Below are 18,339 nucleotides of genomic sequence, written 5' to 3'. Positions count from 1 at the left end.
AAAGCAAATATTAAAGTCATTAATAAATTGACTCGGCAGTCACCTTGTGGTAACATTTATCCATTTTTAATTTAAATGTCACCACCATTTCTTAAAATCTGTCACAATAAAGTGTAAGAAATACATAGTGGTATTTACCAAATGAAATTTAAATTAATATTAAAGTCAATAGTGAAATCATTGACAATCAGAACCGGAAGCAAGTGCAATGTTTTAGTGTTGATAATATGAGACGAAAATATTTACTCAAAAACACTGCTTATTTTGACATTCAACGAAGGATGTTTATAAATAACACGTTAATGCAGTTTTATGATATCTTTCAAAATTTATAATAGAATGACGTGCACTTTCAAATAAATAATATGCCCGTTGAATCGTTTTCTCTTTTCGATTCAATCGCATAATAAAAATTAAAAAATCTTATCGCTGCATCTGTTTTGAAGGTCTTTGTACTTCTACAGTGAACAGGGTACCATAGCCGGTATTATAGCGTATAGTGTTACCGTATTAGACTGGTACAACAATGGGGGACCACCGACAGAGACGCGTGGCACCTCCCGCGACCTCTTCGCGCCTTCTGCTCTCCGGATACCTGGTACTCCGATACCCACTCCCAGCATCCTTTCTCATCAGATCATTGTGATATTACGAAGATAGATTCGGAGATAAGCCGAGACTTGCGATGAATTAAATGTAATTTGAATTCTAACATTTAATAGTGTTGCATTGTTGGATTAAATGGCTTTTTTTTTATTAATCTATACTCTGTGTTGAAATATTTTATCATCTATATTCAATATTATTAGATTTATTTATTTGACAAAATAATCCTTTCGATTTACTAGCCTTGGAATCTAGGACATGATGTCATGTTCTTTTTTAGATTCGGAAAATAAATACTTGAACTATAACATATACAATAGAATATCAAACCACGTCATTTATTCGGGTAATTTGTCCTTTAAAAACTGGTGTTTAACTAATTCAAGGATTTTGTTCGCCATTTTATGCCCTGTTTCGATCCTGTCAATTAAGGGCTAAGGAATTTCCGGTGAAAAATCTGAAACATCCCTTTTAAAAAACACTTCAGTTCGGCACTTTTGCTGCTCTTTTCCACCCTTCGATCTTGATCCTTATATCGCTGTTGAGCCGGAAATTTCAACTTCTGTAACCACCGTCCCCCGGGATGTATCGCTTCATCCATCCCCTTCCTCCTAAAACCCCTTCATCAGGAAAATAGAAAACACAAGAGTCCTTGAATAAATGTTAAAAATGCCAGTTTCAACTGGAAAAGAATGCTGATCTCAGTAAAATCGAATATAAGATATGAAACTACATTGTTTGTTGTAATTATTCCTATTTTTTGATCACTTACATTAAAAGATATCATAATTTGAATATTAAAGTATTAATATTTTTTTCTATGTAGTTTTGTCCGCCTCCGTAGTGTAATGGTCAGCATGCTCGGCTACCGTTCTGGAGGTCCCGGGTTCGATTCCCAGGGGGGTTTAATAAATATAAGTGATTTTTTCACTCTAATATTTATTCAATATTACACTGGACTGGTACCTGAAGTGGAAGGCTGATCACATTTCCTTCATGTGTAAACGATCGAGATAACACTGCGTTTATATTAAGCACTGCCCTATGCACCATTGGGGTGCGGTAAGGGTTTTATTATTAATATTTATTATGTAGTTTACACTGTTTTTAATTGATGTTTTACTTAGTAAATAACACTATTTCTTAAAATCTATTGTGACACGTGTTTCGATGCATTCCGCATCATTTTCAAACACCGTATACGGTGTTTGAAAATGATGCGGAATGCATCGAAACACGTGTCACAGTAGATTTTAAGAAATAGTGGTATTTACTGAGTAAAACATTAGTTAAAATTGGATAGATTTTACCACAAAGTGACTGCCGAATCAATTGAAATTAGTTTACACTAATTTATTATTTCTATATGCTAAGGTAACCAATCCTAAGCTGGATAATATTTGCAGTATATAATTAATCGCATAAATTAACAATTATTGTATGTTATGTCAATGCTTAAACATTTTTAGTCATACAAACATTTATCATGTGTTTAAGTCTATAAATAGGCACATATACTGTATGCGACCCCACAAAGCGTTGATATAGAGATTATAAAATGCCTGTTAATATGCCCACGATATAAATTTATATTATTTAAAATATCATACCTAAAATTCACATCGGATCACAAGAACTGCAAAACATCTTCTTAAAGTGAAAAAATCACCTCTAAATGTGTACATTAATCAAGATTACATACATTGCAACCCATTAAGAGTTTTTTTTTCACACTCGTCGATAAACTCAACAACTGTAAAATATTAGAAGAAGCGTTATGATAAAATCAGCAGTAATAGATATTTCTAAATCACTGGTAGAATCCAAGAAAGTATGATTGAGTCTTCCCAAACAAACTATGATTTGAGCACTGCATTGTAATACCTTTCGATGAAACTAAATTGTACCAACACTGCAATCCACACCTTCTTCCGACCACAGTACCGCAATCACTACGACAAGAAATAAATCAAAGTAATATAAAAGTCATGTAGCACTGCTGATAAGATAATCTAGATCGAAGTAAGTCTCCTTATCAAGCATCACGAAACCGAGTGAATGCAATGAAACTCGCTATAGCGTGAGCCAAACACTGAGCGTAACCGATATTATGTATCAAATTAGCAACTGATAGAAACGAAGGCTTCATTCTAATTTCACTTATATCACCTACTAATTTATTTGAAAAAATAATTTCTTCATGATATATGTAGGTGCATTTTAGTAACAGATTTTTCTTCTTCTTTTAATTAACAATGCGAGTCGGCCCAGCATTTGGACGCGTAAATCGACTACAGTCGCCCGATTTCTTCTCTCTTTTGGACGCGTAACTCGACTTTAGTCCATGGCTTTTACAAGCCATCGGCTAAAGTAAACAAATGAAAGGAAGTTTATAGAATACCTTATTTTTTACGGAAAATTAGCATTTTCCAAATCAACTTTTTTTGCTTAACGCCTTTTGCTTTTTTGGTTATCGCATGATTTTTTTTTTAAGAATAATAAATGAATATTTTTTGTTTTATAGAATATATAATATAAAAAATATTTTTATATATTTTTTTAAACTTCTTACCTTTCAATACTTTTCTTTTCAAAACCATATAATTATTTCGAAGAAAAACTTATTTTTTCAATCCCAATACAGTGTTCAAAGAAAAAAATTAATACGTTAAATGTTACCTAGATTTAGAGAAAATTGATTTGCGACTTGACGAATGCTGGGCCTAAATATCTCTACCATTCTTTATGACAATTACTTTAAAATTGCTACATCAAAAATTACTAGATAAACAAATAGGTACAGAAAACATTTAAATAAATTTATGTAGATGACTTTACACATCGAAGGTAAGTACTAACAGTAGAAACACAATTGAATTTAGGTTGTCTGAATTATTATAATCGCCTTAGTAAAAATGATAATCGAAATACATTCGTGTGGGTGTAGATTATATGTTGTAGTTGTATTGTTTCTTGCAATATTTTAACAATCGCCGTGGGTGGTGAATTCTCACTAATCTGCATGAATTTATCTACTTAATTTAATAGCTTTGCACTAAAGAGAAAATGTTTCATGTGTACTGAAAATTTCTTTTTAAAAATAAACTTTTGCAAACATACTCAGTGACTATCTATACACTAGTATTAACGTTATAAAAAAGTTCCGCAAATTGTGTAAACTTATTCGCTTATTCTTAAATATTCGCTTTTTTGTTACAATTTTTTATAAACCATTATATTTTTGTCACGTTATGGTCAGCACACTCGGCTACCGTTCTGATGGTCCCAAGTTCGATTTCCAGGGGGGTGAATTAAATAAAAGTGATTTCTTCACTCTTATTTATTCAATATTACCCTGGTACCTGAAGCGGAGGGCTGATCACCTCTCCTTCATGTTTTAACAATCAACATAACATTAATAACATAAGCGTTAATATCATGCAGTGCCCTATGCACTATTGGGGTGCGGATAAGGGTTTTAAGAAGAAGAAGAAGAATACTATACTAAACTGAGAATATAGCAAATAAAAACCTATCAGCGGAAGCTAAACTGGCAGTGCACAACGGAGTCCTGGTTCCAACTCTAATGTATGGAAGTGAAACATGGAGTTGGCAAAAGAAGGATGAAAGTAGACTAAATGCAGTCGAAATGCGATCTCTCAGAAGAATGTGCGACAAAACGATGTTGAGATGGTTTGGACATGTAGAACGAATGAGTGAGGAAAGAACGGTAAAACAAATTTATGAGGCGAATGTTAGCGGGAAAAGAAGCAGAGGAAGACCGAGAAAAACACGGCACGATCAGGTATGCCAAAACTTGAAAGTGGTCAGGTTAGGAGTCGTAACAATCGGCGGGTATGTATGAGGAGATGCATGAACGTGGAAGAGGCGAAGAATGTTTGCAAGGACAGAGTGGTGTGGCGCTCTATTCTCTCTGCCTACCCCTGCGGGGAAGCGGCGTGATGGTTAGTTAGTTAGTTAGTTAAGAAGAATACTATTTTAGAGTTACCTATATGTCTTTATTATGATTATTTTTATTTTATATTTTTGTCATGTCATCATTTTCTATTTTTATTTAGGTATAATAAATATTAAATATTCTTACACAAACAAAATACAATCACAACTTCTAAGCACTAAACCATATTGCAACTAATTAGAAAATGCTAAATAGGTTTGTTAGGCTACACGAAAAATACAATTATATTTTTTATCGCCGAAAAGCAACTTCTTAAGCTACATCGTTATCACGTTGTTATGATTTGACGCCATTTACAATTAAATCCGTTTATTTAATAAGGTGACTAACTAGCCTTCCTTATTCATTATTCAGAAATTTTAAAGCGACGGAGTTCTGAAGAAATGGCTGAATGACAACCATAACTGCACGAAGCTCGACACGAAACCTAATTAGAATTTAACAAACCGAAAATACAAACCCGCAAACATGCCCTTCCTTCGGTAAATGCATACTGCGTCTTATACCTTATATTTGATATCCTACAAGGAAATAAGTGCCGACGTCTAACAGAAAGCCCGCAGTCTATTTATTCCCCAAACACGCGATTCTAAGATTACTATCTAAATCTATGATGGTTCGTGTTAAAAATCTTTATGTGCATTTCATATATAAAAACTAACATTGAATTGATATAACTGCAAACACATTAGGTAATTACACCAAAACTAAATTAATCAAAGGAAATTTTGTATTATTTTTTGACATCCCAACATATGTGGATGAAGAAGAATATGGAAGTCTGGGCATTTACGGGGCTTACAACAGTCATAGGGTGGTTTGATTGATCACTGTACACACGTGAAACATTCACGAATTCTACCCATGATTGACAACCACACTACTACAAAAAAATGAGTAGTGTGATTGTAAATCATGGGTAGAATTGTAAAAGCCCCGTAATTGAGTAGACACCCATATTCTTCTTCATCTACATATGTTGAGATGTCAGAATATAATAAAAATACTCCTTTTTGATAATCCAGATTTATGAACAAGTATTTGGACATATTAAAAATGTTATAAAGGAATTTTTCATTCGTATCGTATCTCCATTCAAAACAATTTAAAACCCAATCGTAATATAATCCCGATCACTTTAGAAAATTTCAATCTCAAATGATCAAACTAATTATTCTCTTATTCAATGCATATTACTTTTAAAGACATTTCCTCTGTAATGTCGAACCTTCAAACAAATTTAAAAGCAAGATTGAATGACGTGTCAATTATAAAAATATGTAAGGATTGCGCTTCCCATCAAACTAGTCTAAACTTCCACAAAATATTAAATTAAGTTAAAGAATTTTCGCGGAAATTGATATTATTTTTGTGCCGTCTTCTCGGAGGTAGGTAGGTGGTATCGGGGTCGCAGAAGTTGCCGGCGGTCGCTGGCGGGATGCATGAGTGACATATCAGCAGTTGGCAGACGACTCCCTCCCCCTCCCACCGCTCGGCGGCTCATGAACTGTCCCGCTCTCGCGAGCTACAACACCCTCCTCGCATCCATGTCTCCCTGATACCCTGTACGCCCCTGGTAAATGAAGTATTCAAAACTGACGGGCGTGAAATGTCAAATTAAGTGCAATGACATTTCAATTCGAAGAAAAATGAAACAAAATGTTATTTTCAAATATTTTTAAAAAACTACCCACTCGTTACTGTAGCACAGTCTAGTTAACTAAAAAAAATGAAAATACACATTTGTAATATGTTTAAATTTACAATTATAAGGTACACAATGGAAATATTAGAAATATATGGAATAACGTTGCAATCACAAACATTGAAAATGATAAGTAAGCTGTTAAGAAGCACGTTGTCTGCAAATTAGTTTTGTATAACAAGAGTTACTTTTGCTTTCAACAGATGGCGCTGCCATTGAAGAAAAACAATTTTTAAAAAAGTTTTTACCAGTCACAGGTAAAAATACCTGAGAGAAGTATTTTATACCTATGAATAACTTTAAGAAATTTTAAATGATTTGAAAATTTTTAATTGATATAAGGTTTTGAACAAACAAACGTTTACAGTATTCTTCATAAAGATTTTTTTTCTAAAATAACAAATACTTGTGTCGGTAAGCTTCCCTTCGTTCTGAATAAATTCGAAAATCTGTATTATGATATTCCAAACAAAAGAATTAAACGGTGGTAAATTAAATGTTTCGGCATCTACTATATGAACGAAGGCTTATATGATGTTACAAACGTAACATTTCCAGTTCACTAGCTGGTGGCGGCCGTGCGGAACGTTGATACAGCCTCCGAAACCCCTGACCTAAACCAACTCTAAACATCGACTCAAACAAAGTCGGCCCATGTACTGAATTTCGAGTAATCATAGTACCGAACAAAATAACTCATAAAATAGTTTTAACTATTCGGAATTACTGAACTAACTAACTAACTAACTAACCATCACGCCGCTTCCCCGCAGGGGTAGGCAGAGAGAATAGAGCGCCACACCACTCTGTCCTTGCAAACATTATTCGCCTCTTCCGCGTTCATGCATCTCCTCATACATACCCGCCGATTGTTACGACTCCTAACCTGACCACTTTCAAGTATTTGGCATACCTGATCGTGCCATGTTTTTCTCGGTCTTCCTCTGCTTCTTTTCCCGCTAACATTCGCCTCATAAATTTGTTTTACCGTTCTTTCCTCACTCATTCGTTCTGCATGTCCAAACCATCTCAACACACCTTACTTAATTTTATCGATAATGCTTATCTCAGCTTTGCATTCCTTCCTTATTTCACTATTCGTACATCTATCATACATCGTTTTGTCGCACATTCTTCTGAGAGATCGCATTTCGACTGCATTCAGTCTACTTTCATCCTTCTTTTGCCAACTCCATGTTTCACTTCCATACATCAGAGTTGGAACCAGGACTCCGTTGTGCACTGCCAGTTTAGCTTCCGCTGATAGGTTTTTATTTGCTATAACTGATTTCAGTGCACCATTCACTTTGTTCCCAGCATTCACAAATGTATAATATAATACTGACCGGAATTACTAATCGGAATTACTGTATTTAAACAAAATGTATAATATAATACTGACCGGAATTACTAATCGGAATTACTGTATTTAAAAAAAATGTATAATATAATACTGACCGGAATTACTAATCGGAATTACTGTATTTAAAAAAAATGTATAATATAATATTTCATTTTTTTATAATTTATATTAGAAGCACTAACTTTGTGAATTTCCATGTTTTAAAAGCAAATGTATATTTCCTTTTTTTTTCATTTTATATTCCCATTGAATACCAGCAACGTTTGGCTGGGTAGTCTTTAAGTATAATATAATTAATGAATACATTTAAAACAGACTTTAGACTGATGAGATAATTAATTTCAAATGTGTTTGTACATCTTGAGATAAATATTCCAGAAATACAATATTTTTGCAACATTTTGAGTGTGTCCAAATACTTGTTCACAAAATCTGGATTATCTCCAATTACAGGAGTTATTTTCATATTATTTTTTGACATCTCATCAAAGATGAAGAAGAATATGGAAGTCTGGGCATTTACGGGGCTTACGACCGTCATAGGCTGGTTTGAGTGATCACTTTACACACGTGTAACATTCACCAATTCTACCCATTATTGACAACCACACTACTCAAATTCTTGGAAGTTCTATATATATATGAACCAATTTAGAAACCTTATTCATGAATCACTAAAACTTCACTAGAGACATCTATTGGTGAGATGTAAAGAAGCTTTTTATTAAGCAGAAACTCTTATATTAGTATGTGAGATCCGAATCCCGGATTATAATCACACACATGAGAAACGCCAGAAAATACCATTTTCATTTTTATTATTAAGCTTATAATTTGACCAGATAATTTATTTACAACATTTTGAGTGTGTCCAAATACTTGTTCACAAAATCTGGATTATCTCCAATTACAGGAGTTATTTTCATATTATTTTTTGACATCTCATCAAAGATGAAGAAGAATATGGAAGTCTGGGCATTTACGGGGCTTACGACCGTCATAGGCTGGTTTGAGTGATCACTTTACACACGTGTAACATTCACCAATTCTACCCATTATTGACAACCACACTACTCAAATTCTTGGAAGTTCTATATATATATATGAACCAATTTAGAAACCTTATTCATGAATCACTAAAACTTCACTAGAGACATCTATTGGTGAGATGTAAAGAAGCTTTTTATTAAGCAGAAACTCTTATATTAGTATGTGAGATCCGAATCCCGGATTATAATCACACACATGAGAAACGCCAGAAAATACCATTTTCATTTTTATTATTAAGCTTATAATTTGACCAGATAATTTATTTACAACATTTTGAGTGTGTCCAAATACTTCTTGTCGTTTCTCATGTGTGTGATTATAATCCGGGATTCGGATCTCACATACTAATATAAGAGTTTCTGCTTGATAAAAAGCTTCTTTACATCTCACCAATAGATGTCTCTAGTGAAGTTTTAGTGATTCATGAATAAGGTTTCTAAATTGGTTCATATATATATAGAACTTCCAAGAATTTGAGTAGTGTGGTTGTCAATAATGGGTAGAATTGGTGAATGTTACACGTGTGTAAAGTGATCACTCAAACCAGCCTATGACGGTCGTAAGCCCCGTAAATGCCCAGACTTCCATATTCTTCTTCATCTTTGATGAGATGTCAAAAAATAATATGAAAATAACTCCTGTAATTGGAGATAATCCAGATTTTGTGAACAAGTATTTGGACACACTCAAAATGTTGTAAATAAATTATCTGGTCAAATTATAAGCTTAATAATAAAAATGAAAATGGTATTTTCTGGCGTTTCTCATGTGTGTGATTATAATCCGGGATTCGGATCTCACATACTAATATAAGAGTTTCTGCTTAATAAAAAGCTTCTTTACATCTCACCAATAGATGTCTCTAGTGAAGTTTTAGTGATTCATGAATAAGGTTTCTAAATTGGTTCATATATATATAGAACTTCCAAGAATTTGAGTAGTGTGGTTGTCAATAATGGGTAGAATTGGTGAATGTTACACGTGTGTAAAGTGATCACTCAAACCAGCCTATGACGGTCGTAAGCCCCGTAAATGCCCAGACTTCCATATTCTTCTTCATCTTTGATGAGATGTCAAAAAAAAAAAAATAAAAAAAAATAATATGAAAATAACTCCTGTAATTGGAAATAATCCAGATTTTGTGAACAAGTATTTGGACACACTCAAAATGTTGTAAATAAATTATCTGGTCAAATTATAAGCTTAATAATAAAAATGAAAATGGTATTTTCTGGCGTTTCTCATGTGTGTGATTATAATCCGGGATTCGGATCTCACATACTAATATAAGAGTTTCTGCTTAATAAAAAGCTTCTTTACATCTCACCAATAGATGTCTCTAGTGAAGTTTTAGTGATTCATGAATAAGGTTTCTAAATTGGTTCATATATATATAGAACTTCCAAGAATTTGAGTAGTGTGGTTGTCAATAATGGGTAGAATTGGTGAATGTTACACGTGTGTAAAGTGATCACTCAAACCAGCCTATGACGGTCGTAAGCCCCGTAAATGCCCAGACTTCCATATTCTTCTTCATCTTTGATGAGATGTCAAAAAATAATACAATATTTTTGATTGAGCGTTAAACGTAAAACTAATTATAGCATGATTGTTCTGAATAAATCATTATCGATCACGATACATTATTATGAAATCATGTAAACCACATGTGCAATTATTATCTACATTAAAAAATCACATCTCAATCAAATCACATTGAAAAAATATATTATCAGTAGTGACCGCTTTCATCACTCACACCAATCTGATGATGTCGTTTACATTGAAACACGGAAGCTGATCAAATCAAATTAATGTGGAAAACAATATATCCAAAGTTGTTATTTAAAAAAAAAAAACATGATTCGGATAATGTTTAAGGTAGAGAGAGGGAGAGCATTTTTAAATGTTTAAAATTTATAATTCATTTTTGAAACACAAACTTTGTGATTTTCCATTTTATAGTTAAAATGTAACTTGGTTTTAAAATCACTATAAAGAGTGTATTACTATTTATAGTCATTTTAAAACAAAGTTACATTTTAATTATAGATTAAAATTTAATTTATATATATATATATATATATATATATATATATATATATATATATATATATATATATATATATATATATATATATATATATATATATATATATATATATATATATATATATATATATATATATATATATATATATATATATATATATATATATATATATATATATATATATATATATATATATATATATATATAAATATATATATATAGATTTATATTATCCACTGACACTTCGTGATGGAATTGCATTTTTAATTTATTATTAGATTAAAACCAATATTTTTAGCTTTTCCACTTTTTTTTATTTGACCAGCGACCGGGTTTCGTCGTTACCGACATCATCAGACTGGTGAGAGGCTTTACAAATTTCAAAATATATCAAATCATGGTTATCAACTCCTGCCTTCTTTTATATATAACATACAAATTTGTAAAGCCTCTCACCAGTCTGATGATGTCGGTAACGACGAAACCCGGTCGCTGGTCAAATAAAAAAGTGGAAAAGCTAAAAATATTGGTTTTAATCTAATAATAAAATATATATATATATATATATATATATATATACATTTATATTTATTTATATATATTTATATATATTTATATATATATATATATATATATATATATATATATATATATATATATATATATATATATATATATATATATATATATATATATAAATATATATATAAATATAAACATTTTCGTATTCTTTAACCTTTGATCGTTTCAAGATGAGGACGATACAGATGAGCTTGAAGCGAGAAGGTAGAACAGATATAAGAGACGAGTGAAGTATTGGAGGGAAGAGTCATATCTCAGTACAAGAGGCGGTTTGAATAGAACTCGAGTGATGGGGAAGGAAAGGAGAGTGATACCAAAAGGCACGTTAGCAGCCAAGTGGCACAATTGTGACAATGGACAAGATCAGAAGGTGAGATGATGCGGACAGATTTGTTACAGGGGAACAGGAACCTCGAGGAGTCTAGTGGAATTTTAGCAAATTAAGCCGATTCATTGAAAAGATTTCACAAAAAAGAACGGTACGTACTTACTTAAACAAAAGGACATGCTTTTACGTCTCATTTTTAATGGGTTTCATTTATGTTTTGAATATTGAAAGCAAGTAAATATATGAATATTGAAAGCAAATAAATATATGAATATTGAAAGCAAATAAAAATAAAGCGAATAAATGAAACCCTGAAGAGGGCAACAGGTTGTTGCCGAAACTAGTTGGTTTATAAAAATGTGAGTGGATAAAAACACCAAGTCTTTTTGTTTCTCAAAATAATATAGGTTTCATTTATTTTCATTTATAGATTTTGCAGTCGCTTTGTGGTGCCATTTTTAATTTAAATTTCACTACGTTTCACCACTATTTCTTAAAATCTATTGTGACATATATTTCGATGCATTCTGTATCATTTTCAATCGCTGTGTACGGTGTATGCTAAATATGATGCGGAATACATTGAAACACATCGCTCACTCCTTTCAACAACGTCATATATCAAAACACTTGATTTTTCAGGAGATCGTTTTTAAAGTTTAAGAATATAATGAAATGTATTAAAAATAAATATCAAGCCAGTTATCGAAGTTTTTATTATGCAACAGATATTTTTAGGTAAAACCTGAAGGTTTTTTCTCCATTTGAAAAATATTCAGAAAATTTTAATTAAAGTGTGATTTAGTATAACTATTAAAATGAAAGTATATTTCGAATTAGAATTTTCTTCAGAGAATCGATTCCACGATCTTCACGGCACGGTAGTCAAACGCGCAGTAGTGTTAGTAATATAAAAACAATTTAACGTATATTTCTGTTCCCATTCCAATATTAGGTTAGTAAGATATCACATAGTCAATAATCACGTTTTTGTAAAAAAAATGCACTTATATATATATATATATATATATATATATATATATATATATATATATATATATATATATATATATATATATATATATATATATATATATATATATATATATATATATATATATATATATATATATATATATATATATTAAGATTGTCAGAGAACTAAGTAAATGGTCAGGGGTAGAGTGCTAGTGCCAAGTGCCAGGAATGACTAGAGGCGCAGGAAGGCGAGGTGCTAAAAGTTACACAAAGCGGTGTAAATTATTTTATTTTATTTTCGGACTCGTGACTCAATAGAGATGTAGGGTGATAGGATGTAGGTGAGTTGGACCGGCCGCAGCGCGCAGTGAAGGGTTCACCCACGGACGGAGTTATCTCGGCGCATATTTATTGGCCGCGCATTGTGCCCCGAGGATGCATTTACACCTCGCATTCGTCTTCAGCAGTTATCAATGTTCAAATAAACGTATTGAAATTACGTTCATTTCAATTTGTTTGTTTTCATATGACAACTGATAATAAGATTATGAACTTTATAAAAGTAAGTATTTGGACATATTTGTTCGCCTCCGTAGTGTAATGGTCAGCACGCTTAGCTACCGTTCTGGAGGTCGCGGGTTCGATTCCCAGGGGGGGTCAAATAAATATAAGTGATTTTTCACTGTCATGTTTATTCAATATTACCCTGGACTGGTACCTGGAGCGGAGGGCTGATCACCTTTCCTTCATGTGTAAACGATTGAAATAACACTGCGTTTATATGAAGCAGTTCCCTATGAACCATTGGGGTGCGGATAAGGGTTTTAAAAAAATTAAAATAAAATTTGGACATACTCAAAATGTTGTAAAAAATTACATATTCTAATTTTTTAAATATTTGGCTTGAAGTAGATGATAACAATAAAAAACATTTGAATAAACAAAAATATATCCATATCTGGCAATTTTTTTCAAATTTAATAGTGCATTCTCTCCAAAAGTTTTTATAAAACAAACTTTAGGATTACACAATAGTATGGCAGAGAAGATTAAAGATAATTTAAAGTTCACTTCTTAGTTTTCGCTTTTGTATTTGAGGTCACGATTCATACGCTTTTATTAATTAAAATAACAATTGCATTGTAACAAGTTTGCCTGATTGGAGATGTGAACCGGCTCAGAGCATGCGCCAGTCGTGTCTCTCTCCTTGGGCCTCGTGAGTATGATCGCTGTTACCATAAGGTACTGACACCTTCAAGTATTCTGTGAATATTCACCATCATTGATAAGAATATTTGCGTAGAAAGCGATATTTTCTTAATTAGTTGAAACTAGATAAATGAAAATGATATTTTCTGGCGTTTCTCATGTGTGTGATTATAATCCAGGAATCAGACCTCACATAATAATAAAAGTGTTTCTGTTCAATAAAAAGCTTTTTTTCATTTCACATATAGATGTTTCTAGTGAAGTTCTAGTGATTCAAGAATAATGTTTTAAAATTGGTTTATTTATATAGAATTTCCAAGAATTTGAGAAGTGTGGTTGTTAATAATGGGTAGAATTGGTGAATGTTACACGTGTGTAAAGTGATCACTTAAACCAACCTTTGACGGTCGTCAGCCTCGCAAATGCCCAGACTTCCATATTCTTCTTCATCTTTGGTGAGATGTCATGTCAAAAAATAAAAGATTTTAAGATGTCCGCCTCCGTAGTGTAATGGTCAGCAATCTCGCCTATCGCACTGGAGGTCCCGGGTTCGATTCCCAGGGGAGGATTGAATAAATATAAGTGATTTTTTTTACTCAAATGTTTATCCAATATTATCCTGGACTGGTACCTTACGCGGAGGGCAGATCACCCTTCTTTCATGTATTTACGAGCAAGATAACACTGCGTTTATATGATCCAGTTTAATTATTTTTATTTATATCGCTCACTCCTTTCAACAACGTCATATATCAAAAATCGTCAATTTTCAGTTTTGCATGTTTTCGGGAAGCGTAAAAATGTACTATATCCCAGCAAAAGTGGCATATTTTTAACTTAATATTTACCCGCTACAGGACAGAAAACTTTGTTTTTGCATTTTGAAGAAAATGTATTTTGTAATAATTTTTTTAAATATACTAAATATGTTTCAAATTGAGAAAAAACATTTGGCAGAAGGCTTTGTTTTTGCATTTTGAAGAAAATGTAGTGTGTAATTATTTTTTTAAATACACTAAATACGTTTCAAATGAAAAAAAAACATTCAGGTTTTACCTAAAAAGATCTGTTGCATAGTTAAAACTTCAATGAGTGGCTTGATATGTATTTTTAAAACATGTCATTTTATTCTTAAACGTTAAAAACGATCTCCTGAAAAATCAAGTTTTTTGATATATGACGTTGTTGAAAGGAGCGGGCGATATATCAAAACAGATGAAGATTTTTTGTAACATTTTTTAGTGTGTCCAAATCCTTGTTCAATAAATAAATTATTGACAACCAATATGAAAAATAAGGTAGCGATTCTTGAAGAACTTGTACATTAATCATTGACTCAACCAAAATGAAGCCTTGTAGCACATCTAGTATCAGTATAAAATAAACTGCCTTCTTGCTTTATGGAAAATGACGTGTATAGATAAAGCCTTAATTTAATTAATATAAAACATAGATCGATCATTTCCGACATTCTAAAACGGGTCATTGTTTCATTTTGTAAAGTCGATCAAAGCTAGGAATATCATTTCTGAACGATAAATTAATTTCATATTTTAACAAAGCTATCAAGATGGTGTTAAGAGCAATATCTAAAGTCCGTCAAGCAGATTGAAATTTAACGCGAAGAGTATTGAAATCCATCTTTCAAGTTTTAATGATTTATCACCCCTTAGGTAGTTGTTCCAAGTGCTGGTACCTATCAACCCCCACCCCCATCCCTTAACTCTTGTATACAATATTTCCATTAGTTCTCTCTTGGCACGTACCACAGCTAATCCGCTGAAACAATTCGTTACAGGGGTCGGGAAACTCATTTCATCAGATTTCTATTTTTATTGAAAAAATAACGGTTTTTTTCATCATTAGGTCCACCTCCGTAGTGTAATAGTCAGTACGCTCGGCTACCGTACTGGTGGTCTCGGGTTTGATTCCCAGGAGGGGGAGTGAAATAAACATATGTGACTTTCCACCTTAATATTTATTTAATAATACGCTGGATGGTACCTGAAGCGGAGGGCTAATAACCTTTCCTTCATGTGAAAAGGATTATGATAACAATGCGTTTATATAATCCGCTGCCCTATGCACCTTAAGGTGCGGACGAGGATTTGAATGAATGAAAATTAATAGCAATAAATTACTATTTTCATTTTATGTTGATAATAATTTTAAAAGATTTTTATTGTGAAGCAATCTTAAAAAGGTTGTCTTTATACGTATAAAGAATGTTACTTATACGAAGTAAACACGAGATTTTAAGTAACAGATAAAAAATATCCTTGTGAATATGATGAAGAGAAGAGAAGAGAAGAGTGTGGGAGAGCTTCAAAGAGAGTGTAGAAAGTGCATCAATGAAAATGGTCAACATCTCGCAGTCTTCCGACTACCCAATTATAACTTTAAAAGCATACATTTTACTGCATTTTTATGTCAATAAAAAAATTTCATTTCAAAATTGACCGAGTTTTTTAATGCCCTTTGTAACGTGGTCACCTTGTATAATATATAAAACATTGTAGTTTGGTTGAGAATAACATTAATATTGAATTTCAAACATGTTCTTGTGGTGCGATATATTAGGTGTCGCGAGTTACAGGCGTGCAGCAACCCTGGAATTGTTCACAGAGATTTATCTCCTCTTCGCTGCTTCATTTCCTGTCATCCGTTGTTGTATTTGTTTCTTGAATACCCCTCCACGTTCACTGAATAATCATTTTCTTTTATTAGCTCCAGACTTGCAACAACAGCTAAATTAGATGAATTGAATAGATCAACGGCTAATGTTTCATATTCCAAACTGGCTTTCACGAAAGGCTGTACAACTATTAACATACAACATAATATTAAAACGTAAACACGACTAAATTATTCTTGAAATTGATTGGACAAGCCCAAAAACAACGTCATTTTTGTATTATTTATTGTATAACAGAATTAAAAACGAAGATTTGAGAAAGGAATGTAAGGCTGAACGAGGAATAATTGAAAAGATTAGGAAGAGTTCTTTACGGTGGTATTGACATGTGGAGCGAATGAGTAACAAGAGAATGACTAAGAAAATAAATGTGGTGAATGTGAGAGGGAAAACAGGAAGAGGACGTCCGAAAAAGACTTGGCACGATCAGATCAATCAAAACCTAAAATCTGGCCTTGTCAAAATTCTGCGTAATCGGAGGGTATGTATGACTAGATGTATGGATGTGAGGGAGGCGAGGTAGTAATAGTAGTAGTGGTAGTATATGTATATATATATATATATATATATATATATGTATATATATATATATATATATATATATATATATATATATATATATATATATATATATATATATATATATATATATATATGTATATATATAAATATATATACTTTTTTACATGTATATATACGTTTAGTAATGCGGTGTTATATAAAGTATTAAAAAATGGACTTACCCATTTAAGTATGACGACTGGTATTAGGTATAAAATTTGCCACTTACCTGTTGAAAAATAAAACAATGAGTTAGATAATACAGTAATAAGAATAAAGAAATATTAAATCTAGTTTTAAAATACTCTTCTTCTTCTTCACACCCTTATCTGCACCCCAATGGTGCATAAGGCACAGCATAGTAGAAACGCAGTGTTATTTTGATCGTTAACACATGAAGGAAATGTGATCAACCCTCCGCTTCAGGTGCCAGTAATATTGAATAAATATTAAAGTGAAAAAATCACTTATATTTATTTGACTACTCACCTGAGAAACGAACCCGGGACCTCCACTAAGGTAGCCGTGCGTGCTAACCATGCACTACGGAGGCGGACGTTAAAATGTAAAAAATGTAAACTTGTATAAAAGGCATTTCATTAATTTTTAAGAGTTTTTAAATTCTCTATATTTTTCACATCTGTATTTATCATACTCCTTTGAAGTTAACCTCACTTTTGAGTAAGAATTGATTCGATTATGAACACTGTTCGTCTAGCTCTACCGTTTGTGTTTTTGTTGAAGTTATCGTGTTTTCCAGTCTGTGGAATACCAAACTGTTGACGTGACATAAAGTAACACCACTTTTCACGTTCTCGACTTCCGACTGCCCCTATATAAAATATTAATTTATTCTTCCTTGTGTTATTTACAATAAATAGTAAATTTAGGCGAATTTCATAATTAACTTAATTAACAAATAGGAGATTATTATCATTATTATTATTATTCTTCTTATTTTTTTATCTGTTGAAATGCGATCCCTCAGATGAATGTGCTGAAAAAACAATGTATGATAAATGTTAGAATGGTGATATAACGAAAAAGTAATAAAAGTCTGATATAAGCATTATCTATAAAATGAAGAAAGGTGTGTTGAGATTGTTTGGACATGTGGAACGATTGAGTGAGGAACGAACGGTAAAAAAAATTATGAAGCGAGTATTATTGGAAAAAGAAGCAGAGGAAGACCGAGTAAAACTTGGCAGGATTAGATATGTCAAATACTTG

General features: G+C 32.2%; 1 protein-coding gene across 1 annotated transcript in view; it reads right to left on the bottom strand.

The window, feature by feature from the left end:
- Window positions 1–2,560, bottom strand: part of ush (Zinc finger protein ush) — a 120,790-nt gene extending 118,230 nt beyond the window's left edge. Inside the window, exon 1 of the mRNA XM_088272593.1 lies at window positions 2,217–2,560. The gene's annotated coding sequence lies outside the window, so the exon portion shown is untranslated. The remainder of the gene's footprint in view (window positions 1–2,216) is intronic.
- Window positions 2,561–18,339: the final 15,779 nt, after the last annotated feature.

Source organism: Brachycentrus maculatus, unplaced genomic scaffold, assembly GCF_059751285.1.
Source record: "Brachycentrus maculatus isolate JH-2025_06_01 unplaced genomic scaffold, ASM5975128v1 h1tg000512l, whole genome shotgun sequence".
Lineage (NCBI taxonomy): Eukaryota > Metazoa > Arthropoda > Insecta > Trichoptera > Brachycentridae > Brachycentrus > Brachycentrus maculatus.
The sequence above is the reverse complement of the archived record's forward strand: the minus strand, read 5'-3'. Positions and strand labels throughout refer to the sequence as shown.